General features: G+C 39.5%; 1 pseudogene; it reads left to right on the top strand.

The window, feature by feature from the left end:
* The first annotated feature begins 10,839 nt into the window (after window positions 1-10,839).
* Window positions 10,840-11,826, top strand: LOC135227238 (olfactory receptor 1J4-like; annotated as a pseudogene).
* Window positions 11,827-21,156: the final 9,330 nt, after the last annotated feature.

The raw sequence follows: 21,156 nt of genomic DNA, 5'->3' as shown, positions 1-21,156 counted from the left end.
AGTGAAGATACTGTGTCTTATGTGAATACTTACCCTAGGGTGACCTCGACAGAGGAGGATTTTAACAATCAAGTGGACAGGATGATGTGTTCTGTGGGATGAGTCATCTTCTTCTCACAGCCACTCCCATCATTGCTCAATGGGTTCATGAACAAAGTGGCAATGGTGACAGACATGGAGTTTACGAACGTGCTGAACAACATGGACTTCCACATACCAATGCCGACTTGGCTATGGCCACTGATGGATGCCCAATCTTCCAGTAGCAGAGGCCATCACTGAGTCCCTGATATGGTACCATTCCTCGAGGTGATCAGCCAGCACCCTGGTGGAAGTTTGATTATGTTGAACCACTTCAATCATGGAAAAGGCAGTGTTTTCTTCTTACTGGAATAGACACGTACTCTGGATACAGATCTGCTATCCCTACACACAATGCTTCTGCCAAAACCACCATCCATGGAGTAACAGATTGCCTTATCCTCTGTCATGGTATCCCACACAGCATTACTTTTAATGATGAGACTCACTTCACAGCAGATGAAGTGCTGCAGTGGGCCTGTGCTCCTGGAATTCACTGGTCTTACCATGTTCCTCAGTTTATACGACTATTACTTGAAGTTACACACCAACCACTTAGGCCAATTTCTGCTGTCTGAAATTGATCAAACATGCAATCGGGGGCACTGAAAATTACTGGTGATTGCAGTGAGAAAATTGGAAACAAAGAAGAAGGATTAGTAGTTAGAAAGTATGGCCTTGGTAATAAAAACTATACTGGCAACCACGTGATAGAATTTTGAAGACCAAAGACTTCTTTACTGCAAATACCTTTTTTCAACAATGTAAACAGTGACCATACGTGTGGACCTCACCGGAAGGAATACACAGGAATCATATCGACTACATCTGTGGAAAGACACGATGTAAAAGCTCCATATCGTTAGTCAGAAAAAGGCCAAATGTCAACTATGGAACAGACCATCAATTTTCATATGCAAGTTAAAGTTGAAGCTAAAAAAAATTAGAGAAAGTCCATGAGAGCCAAAATACAAACTTGAGTATGTCCCACCTGAATTTAGAGACCAACTCAAGAATAGATTTGACACATTGAACACTAATGACCAGAGACAAGACCAGTTGTGGAATGACATCAAGGACATCAGGCACGAAGAAAGCAAGAGGCCATTCAAAAGACAGGAAAGAAAGAAAAGACCAAAATGGGTGTGAGAAATGACTCTGAAATTTGCTCTTGTATGTCAAGTAGCTAAAGCAAATGGAAAAAATGATGAAATAAAACAGCTGAACGGAAGATTTCAAAGGGCTGCTCAAGGAGACAAAGTATTATAATGACACGTGCAAAAACCTGGAATTAGAAAACCAAAAGGCAAGAACACCCTTGGAATTTCTCAAGCAGAAGGAACTGAAGAAAAAATTCCTCAAGCCTTGAGTTGCAATAGTGAAGAATTCTATGGGCAAAATACAGAATGACGTAGGAAGCATCAAAAGAAGATGGAATGAATACAGAGTCACTGCACCAAAAAGAATTGGTCGACATTCAATAATTTCAGGAGGTAGCATATGATCAAGAACCAATGGTACTGAAGGAAGAAGTTCAAGCTGTACTGAGGGCATTGGCAAAAAACAAGGCTCCAGGAACTGACAAAATATCAATTGAGTTGTTTTAACAGATGAATACAGCACTGGAAGTGCTCACTTGTCCATGCCAAGAAATTTGGAAGGCAACTACCTGGTAACTGACTGGAAGAGTTCCATATTTATGCCTATTCAAAGAAAGGTGATCCCACCGAATTTGGATATTATTGAATAATATCATTAATATCACATGCAAGTAAAATTTTGCTGAAGATCATTCAAAAACAGTTGCAGCAGTACATCAACAGGGAACCGCTAGAAATAAAAGCCGGATTAAGAAAAGGACATGGAATGAGGGATATTATTGCTGTTGTCAGAGGGATCCTGGCTGAAAGGAGAGAATACCAGAGAGATGTTTACCTGTGTTTTATTGACTATGCAAAGGCATTCAACTGTGTGACTCATAGCAAATTATGGATAACATTGAAAAAATGGGAATTCCAGAACACTTAATTGTGAAGCAGCAGTCAAGAAATCAAAAGATGCATTGCATTGGCAAATCAGCTGCAAAAGACCTCTTTAAAATGTTAAAAAGCAAAGATGCCATCTTGAAGACTAAGGTGAGCCTGACCCAAGCCATGATGTTTTCAACCACCGCATATGCACGTGAAAGCTGGAGGATGAATAAGGAAGACCGAAGAATTGACATCTTTGAATTGTGGTGTTGGCAAAGAGTATTGAATATGCCATGGACTGCTGAAAGAAGGAACGAATCAATCTTGGAAGAAGGACAACCAGAATGCTCCTTAGAAGCAAGGATAGCCAGATTGTGCCTCACGTATTTTGGACATGTTATCAGGAGGAATCAGTCCCTGGAGAAGGACATCATCCTTGGTAAAGTAGAAGGTCAGAGAAAAAGAGGAAGACCCTCAATGAGGTGGATTGCACAGTGGGTGCAACAATGGGCTCAAGCATAACAATGATTGTGATGATGGTGCAGGACCAGACAGTATTTCTTACTGTTATACTTATGGTTGGTATGAGTCGGAACCCACTCAATGGCATCTAACAACAAAAACAACAATGGCTAATGATTGTGAGCACTTCCTCATGTATTAGTTGCCTGAGTGTCTTCTTTGGTGGTGTCTGTGCATATCCTTTGCCCATTTTTTAATTGGGTTATTTGTCTTTTTGTTGTTGAGGGGTTTCAGTATGTTAGAGATTAAACCCTTATCAGATACATAGTAGTCAATTTTTTCCTCCCACTCTGTAGGTTCTTTTTACTCTTTTGGTGAAGTCTTTTGATGAGCAAAAGTGTTTGCTTTTTGGGAGCTCCCAGTTCTCTAGTTTCTCTTCTGGTGTTTGTGCTTTGTTAGGTATGGTTTGTATACTATTTATGCCATGTTAGTGCTCCTAGCATTGTGTCTATTTTTTCTTCCATGATCTCTATCATTTTAGATTTTATATTTAGGTCTTTAGTCCATTTCAAGTTAGTTTTTGTATATGGTGTGAAGTATGGGTCCTGTTTCATTTTTTTGCAGATGGATGTTCAGTTATGGCAGCACCATTTGTTAAAGAGACTGTCTTTTCCCCATTTAATGGACTTTGGGCATTTGTCAAATATCAGCTGCTCATTGGTGGATGGATTTATGTCTGGGTTCTCAATTGTGTACCATTAGTCTATGTGTCTGTTGTTGAAATAGTACCAGGCAGTTTTGACTATCATGGCAGTACAATAGGTTCTAAAATCAGATATTTGAGGCCCCTCACTTTGTTCTTCTTCAGTAATGTTTTACTTATCCAGGCCCCCTTCCCTTTCCATATGAAGTTGGTGATTTGTTTCTCTATCTCTTTAAAAATGTCATTGAAATTTGGATTGGGATTGCATTGTATCTGTAGATCACTTTGGTTGGAATTGACATTTTCACAATGTTGAGTCTTCCTATCCATGACCATGGTATGTTTTTCCACTTATGCAGATCTCGTTTGGTTTCTTGCAATACTGTTTTGTAGTTTTCTTTGTGTAGATCTTTTACACCTCTGGTTAGATTTATTCCTAAGTACTTTATTTCCTTAGGGGCTATGTAAACGGTATTTATTTTGTGGTTTTCCTTTTGAAGTTGTCTTTGTTGGTGTAGAGGAATACAACTGATTTTTGTATGTTTATCTTGTATCCTGATACTTTGCTGAAATCTTCTTTCAGTTCCAGTAGTTTTCTTGTGGATTCTTTGGGGTTTTCTGTGTATAAGATCATATCATCTGCGGATAGGGATGCTTTTACTTTTTCCTTACCAATTTGGATGCCCTTTATTTCTTTTCTTGCCTTATTGCTCCGGCTAAGGACTTCAGTACAATGTTGAATAAGAGTGGTGATATAGGATATCCTTGTTTGGTTCCCGTTCTCAAGCGGAATGTTTTCAGTGTTTCTTGGTTTAGAATGATGTTGGCTGTTGGCTTTGTAAAAATGCCCTTTATTATATTGAGGGATTTCCCTTCTATTCCTATTTTGCTGAGTGTTTTTACTCAGGAATGGGTGCTGGACTTTGTTAAATGCCTTTTCTGCATCCATTGATAAGATCATGTGTTCTTATCTTTTGTTTAATTTATGTGTTGGATTACATTGATTAATTTTCTCATGTTGAGCCATCCCTGCATACCTGATATGAATCCCACTTGGTCATGATGAATTATTTTTTGACATGCTGTTGAATTCTATTGGCTGGAATTTTGTTGAGGATTTTTGTGTCTATGTTCATGAGAGATATTGGTCTCTAATTTTCTTCTTTGTGGTGTCTTTACCTGGCTTTGGTATCAGGGTTATGCTGGCTCCATAAATGAGTTTGGGAGTATTCCTTCCTTTTCTATGCTCTGAAATACCTTTAGCAGTACTAGTGTAAACTCTTCTCTGAAAGTTTTGTAAAATTCTCCAGTGAAGCCATCTGGGCCAGGGCATTTTTTGTTGTTGTTTTTGGGAGTTATTTTGTTACTTCTTCAACCTCTTAATTTGTTAGGTGTTTGTTTAGTTTTTCTACCTCATTTTGTGTTAGTTTGGGTAGGTAATGTATTTCTAGAAATGTGTCCATTTATTTTAGGTTTTTAAATTTGTTTGAATACAATTTTTCATAGTATTCTGTTATGATCCTTTTAGTTTCAGTTGGGTCTGTTGTGATATCGCCCATTTCATTTCTTATTCCCGTTATTTGGGTCCTCTCCTGTTTTTCTTTTGTTAGTTTGGTCAATGGTTTTTCGATTTTATTGACCTTTTCAAAGTACAAACTTTTGGTCTTGTTGACTCTGTCAATAGTTTTTCTATTCTCTATTTCATGTATTTCTGCTCTAATCTTTATTTTATCCTTTCTTCTGGGGCCCAAGGGCTCCTCTTGCTTCTCTCTTGGTTCTAGTTGCAGGGTTAATGTTTTAATTTTTGCCCCTTCTTCTTTATGGATGTGTGCAATTGTTGCTATAAATTGACATCTAAGCATTGCTTTTGCTGTGTCCCAAAGGTTCTGGTAAGCTGTGTTTTCATTTTCATTTGATTCTATGAATTTCTTTATTCTGTCCTCGATTTCTTCTATAACCTAGCAGTTTTTGAGCAAGGTGTTGTTCAGTTTCCATGCATTTGATTTTTTTTCCTTGCTGTTTCTGTTATTGATTTCTACTTTTATGGCATTACGGTCAGAAAAGATACTTTGTAATACTTCAATGTTTTGGCTTCTGTTATGGCTTGCTTCATGGCCTAAAATGTGGTCTATTTTGGAGAATGTGCCATGTGAGTTGGAAAAGAATGTATGCTTGGCATGTGTTGGGTGGAGTGTTCTTTATATGTCTCTGAGGTCAAGTTGATTGATTGTGGCATTTAGATCTTCCTTGTCTTTATTGAGTTTTTTTCTAGATGTTCTGTCCTTTACCGAAAGTGGTGTGCTGAAGTCTTACTATTATTTTGGAACTATTTCTCTTTTCAATGCCATTAGAGTTTGTTTTATGTATTTTGGAGCTCTGTTACAGGGTGTGTATATGTTTATTATGGTTATTTCCACCTGGTGTATTGACCCTTTAATCATTATATTGTGTACTTCTTAAACCTTTTTGGTGGATTTTGCTTTAAAGTCTATTGTGTCAGAAATTTATATTGCCACTCCTGCTCCTTTTTGGCTGTTGTTTGCTTGATATGTTTTTTCCATCCTTTGACTTCTAATTCGTTTGTGTCTTTGGGTCTAATGTGTGTCTCTTATAGGCAACATATAGATGGATCATGATTTTTTTTTTATCCATTCTGCCACTCTCTGTCTATTGGCGCATTTAGTCCATTAACATTCATTTAATTATTGATAAGTATGAATTTAGGGCTGTTATTTTGATTTTTGTGTGTGTGTGTATGTGATATTGACAGTTCCTTTGTTTCACTTAATTTTCTGTTCTGAGTCACTTTTCTTTATGTATATTGCTTTTATCTTTTCATTGTTGTTGATTTTGTGTTTGCTGAGTCTTTATGTTTTTCTTCTTTTTTATTTTGATGGGTAAGTTTGTTATTTTCCTTTGTGGATGGTGATGTGAGCCAGCAACACCATTGACCTGAGACTCCAGCTTCCTTCCAGATTCCATTGCTGAGTGTTACAGTGTACATGAAGTTTTACTCCCCTGTGCTCTAGAGCTTTCTGCTGGCTCCTTCTGGCTCCAACGACCAATAAACACAGTCTTAGTTCTTAAAAGGAGATAAAAATATTTGTGAACCTTAGCATCTCTCTAGCTCCTAAAGAAAGAGGTAGGAAAGAATTAGAAAATAAATATTTTGTTGTGGTTAGCATCACAATTAGGCCTAGAAAGCCCATTAGTTAACCCAGATGAAGATCCAAGCAATCATTTGCTCTTTTTGAATAAAAGATTGTCTTCATATTTACAGGAAAAATAAAGCATTCTTAGATGGTATGTGTATCCATAGCCTCCTTCTTTCATTCCAGATGTCCTAATAAAATGACTGTGGAAACCACCCCTCCCCAAAGTTTACCTTTATTTTGCTAAGTTTAAACCAATCTTTTGTTTCTTGATATCTGTCTTAATCATCTAGTGCTGTTATAACAAAAATACCACAAGTGGATGGCTTTAACAAAGAGAAGTTTATCTTCTCACAGTGAAGTAGGCTAAAAGTCCAAATTCAGGATGTCAGCTCCAGGGGAAGGCTTTCTCTCCCTGTGGACCTTCTCATCAATCTTTCCTCAGACTAGGAGCTTCTCTGTGCAGGAACCCTGGGTCCAAAGGATGAGCTCTGCTCCCAGCACTGCTTTCTTGGTGGTACGAGATCTGCCTCCCCTGCTAGCTTCCCTTTCCTTTTATCTCTTGGGAGATAAAAGGTGGTTCAGGTCACACCCCAGGGAAACTGCTTTTACATCGGATCAGGAATGTAACCTGGTAAGGGTTTTACAGTCCCACCCCAATCCTCTTTAACATAAAATTACAATCACAAAATGGAGGGCAACCACAGAATACTGAGAATCTTGCCCTAACCAAGTTAATACACATATTTTTAGGGAGACATAATTCAATACATGACAATATTGTCTTAACTTTCTCTCCATGTGGAAGTTCTATGACTAAACTGTTTATACCCTCTTTTTTGTTCTAATGTTGTCATAATTTACATATTGATATCCCTGGTTCCCTATTTGCAGTCTTTTAGATTTAACTAGTTTTTGTTACTTCCCTATCTGAATTGATAACTGGTTGATCTGTCCTGTGTTCTAGCATTGGAGTGTTGTCTGATATTGTTGGTTCTCTAACTGGAGGACTCCCTTTAATATTTGTTGTAATTTTGGTTTGGTTTTTACAAATTCCCTTAACTTCTGTTCATCTGGAAATGACTCAATTTTGCCATCATATTTGAGAGAGAGTTTTGCTGGATATATAACTCTTGTAATTTTTTTTCCTTCAAGGCTTTGTATGTATATGTCTTCCCATTGCCTTCTATCCTGAGTAGTTTCTGCTGAGTAGTCAGAGCTTAGTCTTATTGGTCCTCCTTTGTAAGTCACTTTTCATTTATCCCTAGCTGCTCTCAAGATTCTATCTTTGTCTCTTGTTTTGGCAAGTTTGATTATGACATGCCTTGGTAATATTCTTTTGGCCTCCTCCCGGTGGGGTTTATTGAGCTTCTTGTATAGATACCTTCTTGTCTTTCACTATATCAGGGAAATTTTCTGCCAGCAAATCTTCAACAATTCTCTGTGTTTTCTGTTATTCTCCCCTGTTCTGGTACTCTGATCACTCATAGGTTTTATGTCTTGATAGTGTCCCACAAAATTCTTAGGCTTTCTTCGCTTTTTAAAAAAAATTATTTTGTGTGATTTTTCCTCAGATGAACTAGTGTCAAGGGATATATCTTCAGTCTCACTAATCCTGACTTCCATTGACTCAATTCTGTTCCTATGACCTTCTATTGAGTTATCTAATTCTGAAAATTTGTTAACTTTTTGATTTCTAGTTGCTGTCTCTCTATGGTTTCTACTAGCCTGTTAAATTTGTCATTTTGTCCTTGTATTGTTTTCCTGAATTCCTCTCTTGCTTTGTCTGTGTGTTCCTTGACTTGATCTGAGTTTTGCCTGATCTTCCTGATTTCTCGGAGAGCTCTGTATATTAGTGTTTTGAATTCTATCTCAGGTAATTCCATTACCTTATCTTCCTTCAGAAGTTTTCCTGGTTCTTTATTTTGGTTGCTTGCTGAAGCCATCATGGTCTGCTTCTTTATGTGATTTGATGTTGACTGTTGTCTCTGAGGCATCAGTAAGTTATTATATTTATTTGTTGTATGTTTGTTTACCGTGCCCTATCTTTTTGTTTTGTTTCATTATGGTATACCCAAGTAGGCTGGGCGTGTGAGCTACTTTGGTTATTGGTGTCTTTGGAGCTCTCATGTCCTGTCTCCAGGTGGTTAGAGCAGCTACTAGGTGTGAGAGCCCAGGATTCTGTTCACTTTTCTTGTGTGGGTGCAGCACAGGGGTCCAGGTCATTGGTTACCAAGTATGTGGCGCTGACTCTCACCTACACTCCTAGATGGGCAGAGCTGCATAGGGGTGTTTGCAGCAGGAACAGGTATCTGGCTGCAGTAGGGAACTATGTGCAAAGCAAGGCAGGGGCCTGATGGCTACCCCTGGGTGCCTGGGTGGAGGGAGTGTCCCTGTCCCATAGAAAGCACCATGGGGGGTATTTCAGCCAGTCCTTGGGCACCTGGTGCTGTTGGCTGAAGGGACTGGGAGGCACCATTTATTCTCAGACTCTTGTGGGTGCCTAAATGGATTGGGCAGTATCATCAGCCCTCAGACCCTTGATCTGGTTGGGTGAGGTCTCTGCTTAATGGGCAGGGCAGTGCCAAATGTCACAAATCTGTAGCTCCCCTTTGGCTTCTGCAGTAGAAAATGGGCTTCAGGTATATGACCTCCTTGTTTTATCCTAACGCAGTGTTGAGTTGGCCCACACAGGTCTGGACAGGGGTGAAGGGTGCTGCAAGTCTGCAAACCCCTTATGCCAGGGGCTAGACAAAAAGGCAGAGCCTGCTGTCCCACCCTGAGTTCCTAGCTTAAGGAACATGGTATGTTTTTTTTTTGAATAATTTTTATTGTGCTTTAAGTGAAAGTTTACAAATCAAGTCAGTCTCTCACACAAAAACCCATATACACCTTGCTACACACTCCCAATTACGCCCCCCCTAATGAGACAGCCTGCTCTCTCCCTCCACTCTCTTTTTTCGTGTCCATTTCGCCAGCTTCTAACCCCCTCTACCCTCTCATCTCTCCTCCAGGCAGGAGATGCCAACATAGTCTCAAGTGTCCACCTGATCCAAGAAGCTCACTCCTCACCAGCATCCCTCTCCAACCCATTGTCTAGTCCAATCCCTGTCTGAAGAGTTGGCTTTGGGAATGGTTCCTGTCCTGGGCCAACAGAAGGTCTGGGGGCCATGACCACCGGGGTGCTTTTAGCCTCAGTCAGACCATTAAGTCTGGTCTTATGAGAATTTGAGGTCTGCATCCCACTGCTCTCCTGCTCCCTCAGGGGTTCTAGGAACATGGTATTTTTTAAAGCCACAACAGGTATGGGTACAGATAACCCTGAGTTCTGGCTTAGGGGGCATATCATTTGTTGAATAGTGCTAGACTGGTGTTGGAGCAGAGCAGGGTGGGGAGTGGGTGAGGGGAAAGATGCACTTCCCTGCTGTGAAACTCTGTGGGGGAGGGGTTATTTTGCCCCCACATGGTAGGTTAGAAGTTTGCAATTCTCTTTCACAGGTCCAGTGCTGCTTCCAGTTGGTTCTGGAGGTGTGTGCATGCTCACTGCCACCTGGCCTCACCCGATGTGGTGAGACACTTCCTGAATGCTACTGCTCACCTCAGAGTGTATGTACTAGCTGGCCCAACCAGTGGGGGGCTGGCAACCTCATGACTGGCACTTCTCCACTGCTTTTGAATTGTCTGTCTTTCCCCTTGCTGCTTGGTCTGACTCTTCAGCTTTGTCTTTGATGATCAGGGCTCCTAGACAGTCATATATAATTGATTCACTTTTTTTTCAGGTCTTTTTTGTAAGAGGGATGACAGAAAGGGTCTGACTATTCTGCCGTCTTGGCCACGCCTCCCTCTCTGTTGAGTTCTTGAAGCTTGATGCCCAATTCATCTGTTGAACTAATCCTGCTAATATTAATAGCTCACATTGTAGAGACTTATTACTCCAAGATGCACTCTAAACTCATTAAGTACATTAACTCGTTTAATCCTTCAATATCCCATGATTAAGTAATATTATTTTTTCACTATAGGGGATAAAACTGAGGTATATTTAGAGAGAAAGTTGCCCAAGACAACCCAGCTAGCAAATCACTGAGGCAGGAATCAAACTCAAGCCTCCTGGCTGCAAAATTGCAGCTCTTGCTCAGTACTCTCTGAGATGTTCATACAATGTAAGCTCCAGGAGGGAAGGGCCTTGGATATTTTATTTCCTGTTCTATTCCCAGTGCCAACAATAGTGTCTGGAACATGGCTGAATAAATGAATAAATTTAAATTGGTTTCCTTTGATGGAAATCTTGTTTGTCATTGGTGACAGGCAGAATGGGGCAGACTGAAGATTCCTACAATGAAATGTGCAGGTTCTTCTGAATTTTGACAGTCTTTAGGCAATAAGAACATGGCTGTAATACAGTGGTACACCTGATGATGCTAACTGTCATCTCTCTGTCCCTGACATTTCTTACTGCCTTTTTTTTTTTTTTTATTCCCAGCAGAGAGAAGAGCGGTATGAGGCCTGAGAACCAGAACATCAGGTCCAAATTCCTCCTCCTGGGGCTTTCCATAAGGCTGGAGTAACAGACCATGTTCTCTACCCTGTTCCAGGGCATGTATCTCTCCATGGTGCTGGGGAACCGGTTCATCATCCTGCTCATCAGGCTGGACTCTCGCCTGCACTTTCCCATGCACTTCTTCCTCAGCCACTTGGCCTTCTCCGATGTCTCGTTCTCATCTGTTACTGTCCCAAAGATGTCGATAGACATGCAGGCAAGTGACAAGTCCATTCCCTATGTGGAGTGCACTTTGCAGATGTATTTTTGGATACTTTTCATTTGTCTTGACAATCTCCTTCCTGTAGTCATGGCATATGACAGGTTTGTGGCCGCCTGTCACCCTCTCCATTACCCCACCATCATGAGGGAGGAGCAGTGTACCTTCTTGGTGGTTGAGTTCTGGTTCTTCTCTTGCATCCATGCCCTGTTACACACCCTTCTCCTTTCTTGCTTGTCCTTCTGTGCTGACAACACCATCCCCACTTCTGTGACCTTACTGCCCTCTTTAAGCTGATCTGCTCAGACACCTCCCTCAATGATCTAGTTATCTTAACTGTGGGGGGAGTGCTTGTCCTTCTGCCACTGAATGCTATTTCGGGCTCTTATGTCAGCATTGGGGCCACTATCCTGAAGGCTCCCTCCACCAAATGGATCTGTGAAGACTTGTCCACCTATGGCTCCCACCTCTTCATGGTGTTTCTGTACTATGGGACTCTTGCAATTATTTACTTCTTTCCTTCTTCAAACAATTCCAAAATCAAGGACATAATTGTTTCAGTTACGTGTATAGTAGTGACCTCCATGATCTACAGCCTGAGGAACAGAGACATGAAATTGGCTCTGGGGATGCTTTATAGAGGTGGGGTTTTTGTTTGCCAAATGACAGTTACCCATTCATATTTTTTATTCTCCTAGTGATTTTTTTTTTTTTTTTTAGTGATGCTTCCAGTGATGCCTCCTTGAAAAGTTGTGTCAGTGACTCTGGTAGATTGTATCACCTCCTTTCCTGTGTGGAGTCTATTCTGTACCCCTTGAATCTAGGCAGGTCTTGTGACTTGCTCTGACTAATAAATTAGTTATAGTAGTGATATTGTGAGAATTCCAAGCCTAAGTGGATTCTGTTCTTACTGCTTTTGGGCGTTGAGGTTGTTTCCGTCTTTTTGCTATTGTGAATAATGCCGCAATGAACATGTCTATTCATATGATGGCTCTTATTTCTCTAGGATATATTTCTAGTAGTGGGATTGCTAGATCACATGGTATTTCTATTTCTAGCTTTTTACAGAGTCGCGATATTGTTTTCCATAGTGGTTGTACCAATTTACATTCCTCTTAGCAGTGCATAAGAGTCCAGTCTCTCCACAACCTCCCCAACATTTGTTATTTTCTGTTTTTTTGATTAGTGCCAGTAAAGTTGGGGGTGAGCTGGTATCTCTTGTAGCTTTGATTTAGTTTTCTCCAATGGCTCATGATCAGGAGCCTTTCTTCATGTGTCTGTTAGCTGACCGAATGTCTTCTTTGTTGAAGTGTCTGTTCATATCCTTTGCCCATTTTTTAATTGGGTTATTTGCCTTTTAGTTGTTGAGACATTGAAATATTCTATAGATTTTAAAGACCCTTGTCGGGCATGTCATAGCCAATTTTTTCCCCCAGTCTGTAGTTTCTCACTTCACTCTTTTGGTGAAGTCTTTTGATGACCAGATGTATTTAATTTTTAGGAGCTTACGGTTATCTAGTTTGTCTTCTGTTGTTTGTGCACTGTTACTTATGGTTTGTATACTATTTATGACCCTAGTGTTGTCCCTATTTTTTCTTCCATGCTCTTCATTGTTTTAGGTTTTCAGTTTAGGTTTTTGATTCATTTTGATCTAGTTTTCGTGTATGGTGTGAGGTATGGGTCCTGTTTCATTTTTTTTTTTACAGATGGACACCTAGTTTTGCCGGCATCATTTGTTAAAAAGATCGTCTTTTCCCCCACTTAATGGTCTTTGCCATTTGTCAAGTATCAGCTGACTATTGGTGGTTGGATTTACATCTGGGTTCTTGACTCTGTTCCATTGTTCTATGCATCGGCTGTTGTACAAATACCAGGCTGTTTTTTGACTACTGTGGCTGTATGGTAGGCTCTGAGATCAGGTAGTGTTAGGTCTCTTACATTGTTCTTTTTCTTCAATAATGCTTTGCTTATCCAGAGCCTCTTTCCTTTTCACATAAAGCTGCTGATTAGTTTTTCGGTCTTCTTAAAGAATACTGTTGGTATTTGGTTCTGGATTGCATTATATCTGTAGATCACTTTGGGTAGGATTGGCAATTTCACAGTGTTGAGTCTTCCTATCCATTAATTAGCATTGTATGTTTTTCCATTTATGTGGGTCTCTTTTGGTTTCTTGCAATATTGTTTCATAGTTTTCTTTGTATAGGTTTTTACTTCCTTGGTTAGATTTATTCCTAAATATTTTATCTTTTTAGGGGATATCATAAATAGTATTGTTTTCCTGATTTCCTTTTCAAGTTCTCTTCGTTGGTGTTTATGAATCTAACTGATTTTTCTATATTGATCTTTTATCTGCTACTCTGCATAATCTTTCTGTTAGTTCCAGTAGGTTTCTTGTGGAATCTGTCTTTGAGGTTATTTGTATAGCATCTGTCTTAGGCTGGCTTCTCTAGAGAAGCAAAACCAGTAAAGCGTATACATGTATAGAGAGAGTGATTTATGTCAAGGAAATGGCTCACATGGTTGTAGAGGCTGGAACTTCCCAAGTTGATGGGTCAGGAGAGAGGCTTCTGATTCAGGGGCTGGTGAACCCAAGATGGGCGGATCAGACAGCAGGGCTCTTGCTCTCAGGCTGCAAAGATGGCTGAATCCCAAGTTTGGCAGGCAAGACTGAAGGTAAGCTGCTAGCTCAAGTCCCAAGAACTGGAGATCAGAGGAACAAGACCCAGCTGCAGAATCCAGTACAAGCAAAAGCCCACGAGCCTTGCCAGAAAGTCCGCTTATATTTAATGCAGTCCACTTGCCCAAGGATACTCCCTTTCAACTGATTGACTACTTGCAGCAGATCTCATCATGGAGGTGATCACATTATATCAAATCTCATCATGGAAGTGATCACAACATCATACGATGGCCAAACCACTGGAATCATGGCCCAGCCAAGTTGACACACTAACTTAACCATCTGTGAATAGGGATAGTTTCACTTCTTCCTTTCCAATTTGTATGCTCTTTATTTTCTTTCCTTATTGCTGTAGCTAGGACTTCCAGCACAATGTTAAATAGGAGTGGTGATAAAAGGCATCCTTATCTTCTTCCTGTTTTTGAGGGGAACGCTTTCAGTCCCTCTCCATTGAGAACGATATTGGTGGTTGGTTTGTTATTTTTGAGGAATTTCTTTACTATTAATATTGTATTGAGACTTTTTAAAATCAGGAATGGGTGTTGGACTATCAAATGTCCTTTCTGTGTCTATTGAGATGATCACGTGATTCTTTTCTTTTGTTCTATTTATGCGGTGGATTACGTAATTGATTTTCTGTTTACTCATCCTTGCATACCTAGTACGAATCACACTTGGTCGTGGGGTATTATTTTTTTGATACAATGCTAAATTCTATTGGCTAGAATTTTGTTAAGAATGTTTGCACCTATACGCATGAGAGATATTGGTCTGTAATTTTCTTTTTTTGTGGCACCTTTACCTGTCTTTGTTATCTGGGTTACACTGGCTTCATAGAATGCATTCAGGAGTATTACTTCCTTTTCTATGCTCTGAAATATTTTGAGTAGTACTGGTGTGAGCTCTTCTCTGAATGTTTGATCAGGGCTTCGTTTATTGGTTGTGAGCTTTTTCATTACCTCTTCAATCTCTTCTCTTGTTAAGGGTCTGGTCAGATTTTCTATCTCATCTTGTGTTATTTTAGGCAGGTATTGTGTCTCTAGAAATTTGTCTATTTCCTCTAGGTTCTCAAATTTATTTGAGTACAATTTTTCCTATTATTCTCTTATGATGCCTTTTATTTCAGTTGGATCTGTTGTAATGTCCCCTATCTCATTTCTTATTTTTGTCATTTGTTTTCTCTCCTGTTTTTCTTTTGTCATTTTGGCCAGTTGTTTGTCAGTTTTGCTCACCTTTTCAAAGAACCAACTTTTGGTCTTGTGGATTATTTTTATTGTTTTTCTATTCTCTACTTCATTTATGTCTGCTCTAATCTTTATTATTACCCTTCTTCTGGTGGCTATAGACTTCTTTTGCTCCTCTCTATTTGTTTGAGTTGTAGGAATAATGTTTTGATTTGGCACCAGAGTTTTTTTTTGTTGATGTGTTAGTTTATTGATATAAATTGTCCTCTGAACACTGCTTGTGCTCCAAACAGTTTGGTATGATGTGTTTTCATTCTCACTTAATTCTAGGAATTTTTTAATTCCCTCTTTGACTTCTTCTATTACCCAGCTGTTTTTAACCAACATATTATTCTGTTTCCATGCATTCAATTTTTTTTTCCTTGCTCTTCCTGTTTTTGATTTCTACTTTTATGGTGTTGTGATCAGAGAGAATGCTTTGTATTATTTCAATGCTTTGGATTTTATTGAGGGTTGCTTTGTAGCCTAAAATGTGCTCTATTCTGGAGAATGTTCCATGTGTGTCGGAAAGAATATTTTCTTTGCTCCTATTGGGTGGAGTGTTCTGTATATGTCTATGAAGTCAAGTTGGTTGATTGTGGCCTTTATATCTTCTGTATCTTTGCTGAGTTTCTTTCTAAACATTCTGTCCTCTACTGACAGTGGTGTGTTGAAGTCTCTTACTATTATTGTGGAACTGTCATTTTCTTTTTTCAGTGCTGTTGGAGTTTGTTTTATGAATCTTGGACCCCTATTGTTGGGTGTGTAGATATTTATTAAGGTCTTCTTGTTGGATTATCCCTTTAATCATCATATGGTGTCCTTTGTTGCCTTTTATGCTTGATTTTGCCTTGAAGTCTATTTTATCTGAGATTAGTATTGCTACTCCTGCCTTTTTTGATTACTGTTTGCTTATTATATTTTTTCCATCCTCTGATTTTAATAGACTCATGTCTTTATGTCTAAGATGTGTCTCTTGTAGACAGCATATTGATGGGCTGTGCTTTTTCATCCATTCTGCCACTCTCTGCCTCTTTGCAGGTGCATTGAAGCCATTTACATTAGTATGATTATCAATAGTATGAGTTTATTGTTGTCATATTGTTGTACCTTTTTTTTGTGGTGCTTACATTTTCTTTGTTCCTCTTACTTTCCTTTACCGGGTTCCTTTTGTTTGTGGGTTTTTTTTTTCTCTCATTATTATAGCTTTCGTGTTTACTAAGATTTTATGTTTTTCTTCTTTTCTTATTCTAATGAGTAGTTTTGCTGATTTTCTTTGTGGTTACCTTGAAATCTTGAAATTTACCCTTATTTTCCTAAGTTTGAACCAGTCTTTTACTAGTTAATGTCGCCTTGACTTCCTCTTCATTCGAAAGTTCTATACCTACACTGTTCATGTCCCGTTTTGTAATTTTGATGTTGTTGTTATTTACAGACTGATGTCTCTGTTTCCCTGTGTTAAGTCTTTTAGTTTTGTTTTATTATTGAGAGTTCTTTACCTAGGTTGGCATCTGGCTGGTGCTGTCCTGTGTCTTAGACTCCAGTTGTTGTCTGATGTTGTTGGTTCTCTAACTAAAGGACTCCCTTTAATATTTCTTGTATTTGGTTTGGTTTTTCCACTCTGTATCTCTCCTTATCTCTCTTTTCCTTTTGTTTATTCTTCCATTTGGTATTTGATCTATTTCTTTACCCCTTCATTTGATGCTTAGGGTTTCAGGATTGGCATTTGTATCTCTTTTACTTAGTGTTTGGGATCTTTGCTGCAGAAAGATAGCACGATGCATCTGTCTAGGGTGCCCTGTTGGTTCTGCCTCTCAAGTAATTTTTAAACATAGTGTTTTGTCTATATATCATTGTGATTAAAAAAAAGAAAACCTGATAAAAATATTGAACCGCACTTGTTAGGTTTGTCATACACAGTTGCAGGGGTTATAGTTCCTGTAATTATTTAGCATGTCTTCTAGGATTCAGCAAATAAGTAAAAACACTGTGGAAAAAGGCAGGGACTCCTCAAAATCGAAGCAAGGTATAACATATTTGGAATAGGGGAAGTGGAAAAAACTCTGTGTGTCAAATGAAAACGGGAGATATTAGTTTGAACTCCTAGTTTTTCATATCAATAAATAGATTGAGAGTTTTGTATTATAAATTAGTGTCTATTCTTATCCCACATCTTTCCACTCCATTCCCAACTCAGCCCCTATGAGTAACCATTTCTATTAGTTTCTACTTTGCAGTCTCTGGGTGGTGCAAACTCTTAATACACTTGGCTACTAACTGACAGTTTGGAATATTGACTCTACCCAGAGATGCCTCAGAAAAAAGGCTTGATGATTGACTTTTAAAAAAGTATCCATTTACAAAGTCACAGAAGCTCTCTAGATATATCCAAACACCTTTATGGACCAAGTTACTGGGGCTGAGGTCTGGGGACCATGGTCTCGGAGGACATCTAGGTCAATTGACAAAACATAGTCCTAAAGAAAATGTTCTACATCTTTGATGAGTAGAGCCTGGAGGCTTAAAAGCACGCAAATGATCATCTAAGATACATCTATTGGTCTCATCATGTGAGGAGGAAAAGAGAATAACAATAATAAAAAAAAAACAAACCCAAAGACACATATTAGTCCAAAGGACTAAGGGACGACATGAACCACAGCCTCCATCAGCCTGAGCCCAGAAGAACTAGATGATGCCTGGCTACCTCACTGGCCGCTCTGTTAGGGATCACAATAAAGAATCGTGGACAGAATGGGAGAAAAATGCAGAAAAATTCAAATTCACAAAAAAAGAAAAAACTTATTGTTCTGACAGTGTCTGGCAGAAATCCCGACTATGGCCCCTGGACACCCTGCTACCTCAGAACTTAAACCACTCCTGAAGTCCACCTTTCAGCTAAAGATTAGACAGGCCTCTAAAACAAACAATAACACATGTGAAGAACATGCTTCTTAGACCAAGCAAATAGACCGGGCCAAATAGGCAACACCTGCTAAAAAGAAAAGATTAGAAGGCAGGAAGGGACAGGAAAACTGGACACATGGACATGGAGAAACCAGGGTGAAAAGAGAAAGGGGGAGGGTGCTGACATATTGTGGGGATTACAACCAATGTCACAAAACAATTTATGTATAAATTTTTGAATGAGAAATTAATTTGTACTGTAAATTATCACCTAAAATGCAATTAAAAACCAGCCATTGAAAACCTATGGAACAGTCATACACCGTAAAAAGTTGAATTGGCAAAAGTTGTATGATAAGTTACAACAACCACGACAACAAAAAAGAGTAGGTGCTGAGGCTGCTTATGCACAACCAAACATCGCATTGAATTTGGTTCCTTGGTTTTGAGGTTTAGGGTCATGGTTTCATGGGACATCCCAGTTAACTGACCTATTAATGTGTTCAGTGCTTGTGTTTTACCTCCTGGTTCATTGTGTAGTGCCCGGGGCCTTAAAAGCTTGCAAGCAGCCATCCAAGACACAACAATTGATCTCTATTCACTTGGAGCAACAGAGGAAGAAGGAAAGCCAGAAGTAGCAGGAAGAAATGAAAAATTTGGCTAATTGTCCTCAGGAATAACTGCCCCCTTTCCCATTAGACCAGACCTGGATGGTGCCCAGCTACCATTACTAAATATTTTGATCAAAGATTCTATAGAAGAATCCTGACTGAAAGGAGGAACATTCAGCATAGAATTTCAAATTCTCAAATACCTTCTTTCACCAACATAAATGGCGACTATACACATGGACCTTGACAGATGGAGCACACAGAAATCAAATAGTCTACATCTGTGAAAAGTGACTATGGAAAAGCTCAATATCATCCTTCAGAACAAGGCCAGGGGCCGACTGTGGAACAGACCATCACTTGCTCATATGCAAGTTCAAGCTGAAACTGAAGAAAATCAGAGCAAGTCCACGAGAGCCAAAATATGACCTTTAGCATATCCCACCTCAATTTAGAGACCATCTCAAGAATAGATTTGATGCATTGAACACTGGTGACCGAAGACTGGACGAGTTGTGGAATGACATCAAGGACATCATCCATGAAGAAAGCAAGAGGTCACTAAAAAGACAGGAAAGAAAGAAAAGACCAAGATGGATGTCAGAGGAGACTCTGAAACTTGCTTTTGAGCGTCGAGCAGCTAAAGCAAAAGGAAGAATTGATGAAGTAAAAGAACTGAACAGAAGACTTCAAAGGGTGTCTCGAGAAGACAAAGTAAAGTATTATAATGACATGTGCAAAGAGCTGGAGATGGAAAACCAAAAGGGAAGAACACGGTTGACATTTCTCAAGCTGAAAGAACTGAAGAAAAAATTCAAGCCTTGAGTTGCAATAGGAAAAGATTCTATGGGGAAAATATTAAATGACGCAGGAAGCATCAAAAGAAGATGGAAGGAATACACAGAGTCATTATACCAAAAAGAATTAGTCAATGTCCAACCATTTCAAGAAGTAGCATATGATCAGGAACCGATGGTACTGAAGGAAGAAGTCCAAGCTGCTCTGAAGGCATTGGCAAAAAACAAGGCTCCAGGAATTGATGGAATATTAATTGAGGTGTTTCAACAAACAGATGCAGAACTGGAGGTACTCACTCATCTATGCCAAGAAATACAGAAGACAGCTTCCTGGCCAACTGACTGGAAGAGAACCATATTTATGCCTATTTCCAAGAAAGGTGATCCAACAGAATGTGGAAATTGTAGAACAATATCATTAATATCACATGCAAGCAAAATTTTGCTGAAGATCATTCAAAAACGGCTGCAGCAGTATATCGACAGGGAACTGCCAGAAATTCAGGCCGGTTTCAGAAGAGAACGTGGAACCAGGGATATCATCACTGATGTCATATGGATCCCGGCTGAACGCAGAGAATACCAGAAGGATGTTTACCTGTGTTTTATTGACTATGCAAAGGCATTTGACTGTGTGGATCATAACAAATTATGGATAACGTTGCAAAGAATGGGAATTCCAGAACAGTTAATTGTGCTCATGAGGAACCTTTACATAGATCAAGAGGCAGTTGTTTGGACAGAAAAAGGGGATACTGATTGGGTTAAAGTCAAGAAATGTGTGTGTCAGGGTTGTATTCTTTCACCATACCTATTCAATCTGTATGCTGAACAAATAATGCGAGAAGCTGGACTATATGAAGAATAACGGGACATCGGGATTGGCGGAAGACTCATTAACAACCTGTGTTATGCAGATGACACAACCTTGCTTGCTGAAAGTGAAGAGGACTTGAAGCACTTACTACTGAAGATCAAAGACCACAGCCCTCAGTATGGATTGCACCTCAACATAAAGAAAACAAAAATCCTCACAACTGAACCCATAAGCAACATCATGATAAACAGAGAAAAGATTGAAGTTGCCAAGGATTTCATTTTACTTGGATCCACAATCAACAGCCATGGAAGCAGCAGTCAAGAAATCAAAAGACACATTGCATTGGGTAAATCTGCTGCAAAGGACCTCTTCAAAGTGTTGAAGAGCAAAGATGTCACCTTGAAGACTAAAGTGCACCTGACCCAAGCCTTGGTATTTTCAATTGCATCATATGCATGTGAAAGCTGGACAATGAATAAGGAAGACCGAAGAAGAATTGATGCTTTTGAATCGTGGTGTTGGCGAAGAATATTGAATATACCATGGACTGCCAGAAGAACAAATAAATCTCTCTTGGAAGAAGTACAACCAGAATGCTCCTTAGAGGCAAGGATGGCGAGACTGCGTCTTACATACTTTGGACATGTTGTTAGGAGGGGTCAGTCTCTGGGGAAGGACATCATGCTTGGCAAAGTACAGGGTAAGCAGAAAATAGGAAGACCCTCAACGAGGTGGATTGACACAGTGGCTGCAACAATGAGCTCAAGCATAACAACGATTTTAAGGATGGCTCAGGACCGGGCAGTGTTTTGTTCTGTTTTGCACAGTGTCGCTATGAGTCGGACACGACTCGACGGCAGCTAACAACAACAACAATAACAACAACAACAACAATAAAATGGACCCCAGGCTTTCTGGAGACATGGAAGCTTAAGAAACACTGAAACTATTGCCCTGGGATAATCTTTGAACCTGGAATCTTCTTAAAAC

The sequence above is a fragment of the Loxodonta africana genome, chromosome 9 (assembly GCF_030014295.1).
Source record: "Loxodonta africana isolate mLoxAfr1 chromosome 9, mLoxAfr1.hap2, whole genome shotgun sequence".
Lineage (NCBI taxonomy): Eukaryota > Metazoa > Chordata > Mammalia > Proboscidea > Elephantidae > Loxodonta > Loxodonta africana.
This window is presented reverse-complemented; position numbering and strand designations above follow the sequence as displayed.